Here is a 3143-nt window from a genome sequence, read left to right as displayed (position 1 = left end):
TTGGTTATTCTTCTGTGCTTCAGCCAAGCTGACTCATCGATACAATACCCACGCCAATCATCCATGAATCATGGAACATCTAGAGCAAGATAATAGAGACTTGAAGGACGAGATTGCCCGCCTGACTGCCATGATGGAGTCAATGTTAACTGCTAATAGTCAATCTTCTCTAACGGCTGCAACTCCTCCTCCTTAGAGGAATGTAATCTCCGAGGTTGCTACCTCCACTATTCCTACTACTGCTGCTCATTTTGCGCCTGCCATGCCTGCCGGATTCCCGTGGGGAATGCCGCCCAATTTTGTGCCCGAGGGTTTCGCGCCTACTTTTGCTTCCATGCCGGCATCTAGCCCGGTCATGTCTGTGCTGCCACCAGTTGTTCACACTCTGCCTCGTGTTAAGGATGCCATCTATCATTCTGAGTCGTCTAAGGGTCTGGATGTTTATGAAAAGATGGATGAAATGAAAGACCAATTCCTTGAGCTGCGAAAGGAGTTGAAGACCATGAGGGGAAAGGATCTATTCGGTAAAAGTGTTGCGGAACTTTGCTTGGTTCCTAATGTAAAAATCCAGATGAAGTTCAAAGTCCCTGACTTTGAAAAGTATAAGGGGAATACCTATCCACTCAGTCATCTCGTCATGTATGCTAGAAATATGTCGACGCAAACTGATAATGATCAGTTACTGATTCATTATTTTCAAGACAGTCTGACTGGTGCCGCTCTGAGGTGGTACATGGGTTTGGATAGTGCGAGTATTCGTACATTCAATGATTTGGGTGAAGCATTTGGGAAACAATACAAATATAATATGGACATGGCGCCGGATAGGGACCAGTTGAGGTCATTGTCTCAGAAGGATAAGGAGAATTTTAAAGAGTACGCCTAGCGATGGAGAGAGCTAGCTGCTCAGATTACCCCTCCTTTGGAAGAAAAGGAGATGACCAAGTTTTTTCTCAAGACCCTGAGCTCATTTTACGTTGAGCGGATGATTGTCAGTGCCCCAAGTGACTTTACCGAAATGGTAAACATGGGGATGAGGCTAGAAGAAGGTGTCCGAGAGGGACGATTATCTAGAGAGGAGGTTGTGCCTAGCAAGAAGTAAGGCAGTGGGTTTGCTAGGAAGAAGGAAGGTGAGACTAATGTAGTATCCGTTGGGAGGCAGAGGAGGCCTCATGTCAGAAGAAGTTCACAACCCCGTCAACACCATCATCAAGTATCATCTTTCATTTCGGTATTTTCTAATAATCAATCAACACCATATCAACAACAACGTCAACAACGACCACAACAAAGAACAAACAACTACAACAAGAAGAACAACACCAACAATAATCAACAACAACATAATTTTGAGAGGAAAAAGGTATCTTTTGAACCTATTCCTATGACTTATGCTGAATTGTATCCATCATTGGTTCTCAAGAACCTTCTATAACCAAGAAATCCTCCTCAGATTCCTGAACCACTTCCATGGTGGTATAAACCGGAACTCCGCTGTGCCTTTCACCAAGGAGCTCCCGGTCATGATATCGAGAATTGCTACCCCTTGAAATACGAAGTCCATAAGTTTGTCAAGAGTGGGATGGTGTCCTTTAAGGACTGTGCACTGAATGTTAAAGCAAAACCACTACCTGCTCATGGTAATTCATATGTTAATATGGTGGACGGCTGTCCCGGGAAATTCAAGATATATGATGTTTGTTTCATTACAAGGTCCTTGGTGAGGATGCACAAGGATATCTGTTTGGTAAGTGAGTGTGAGCATGGCCATGATGGTTGTGTAATCTGCAGTGTCAATCCTCGAGGTTGTGTGATTGTGAAGAGAGACGTCTAGAGGTTGATGGATGAAGGTACGATCCAGATTTTCCAATCCCGTCACTTAGGCGACGATGTGAATGTCATAGTTCCTGTGTTCAAGACTCCAAAGAGAGTGGTAATCTAGTTCGACAACAGCAGTAGTAATAGCGTCAACAATAGTTCGGTATCGCCGTTGGTAATACGGTTAGCCAGTGTCGTCCCGCATGCATCCGATAGAGTTGTTCCATACCAGTATAATGCTACTATGCTAGAGAATGGTCAAAAGGTTCCATTGCCTATGACCAGTTCTGTTGTGAGCATTGTCGATGTTACGAAGGTGACTCATAGCGGTCGTTTTTTGGGTCGGTGTTCCCGAAGAATGTAGAAGATGGTTCAATTGGTAAGAAGGTGGAAGTATCTGCAGTAGATCCAGTTAGCGCTCCAAAGTGTCAGTCTGGTGAATCCAATGGTTTGAAGCGTAACGATGATGATGAGGTACTCCGGTTGATTAAGAAGAGTGAATTCAATGTGGTGGAGCAACTGCTCCAAATTCCTTCCAAAATTTCAGTGTTGTCTCTGCTCATGAGCTCTTAAGTACACAGAGAAGCATTGAAAAAAGTATTGGAGCAAGCTTATGTAGAGCATGATGTTACGGTGGATCAGTTTGATCATATTGTGACTAACATCACTTCCTGCAACAACTTGAGCTTTTGTGATAAAGAACTCCCTGAGGAGGGCATAAATCACAACTTGGCACTACACATCTCAATGAACTGTAAGGAGGATGCTCTATCAAATGTTTTGGTTGACATCGGCTCTTCATTGAATGTACTCCCAAAATCAACTCTTTCCAGATCGTCGTATCAAGGAGCTCCAATGAGATATAGTGGCATGATCGTCAAAGCTTTTGACGATTCTCGCAAGACTGTGATTGGTGAAGTGGACCTTCCTGTGAAGATAAGTCCGAGTGATTTCCATAGTACTTTCCAAGTAATGGATATCCACCCGGCCTATAGCTGCTTGTTAGGAAGGCCACGGATTCATGAGGCGGGAGCTGTTACGTCAACTCTGCATTAGAAGTTGAAGTTTGTTAAGAATGGTAAGCCTGTTATTGTCAGTGGGGAGAAGGCTTTGTTGGTAAGCCACCTGTCATCTTTCTCTTATGTAGAAGATGAGGATGAGATTGGAACTCCGTTCCAAGCTCTATCTATTGCTGAGGAAAAGAGAGTTGGGGCACCTATGTCCTCCTTTAAAGACGCGCAGAAAATTGTTGAAGACGGTAATTCTAATCAGTGGGGCCAAATGGTAGAGGTCGCCGAGAACAAGAGTAGAGCTGGTTTGGGATT

This window comes from Lathyrus oleraceus, chromosome 6 (genome assembly GCF_024323335.1).
Source record: "Lathyrus oleraceus cultivar Zhongwan6 chromosome 6, CAAS_Psat_ZW6_1.0, whole genome shotgun sequence".
Lineage (NCBI taxonomy): Eukaryota > Viridiplantae > Streptophyta > Magnoliopsida > Fabales > Fabaceae > Lathyrus > Lathyrus oleraceus.
Note: the sequence above shows the minus strand (reverse complement) of the source record.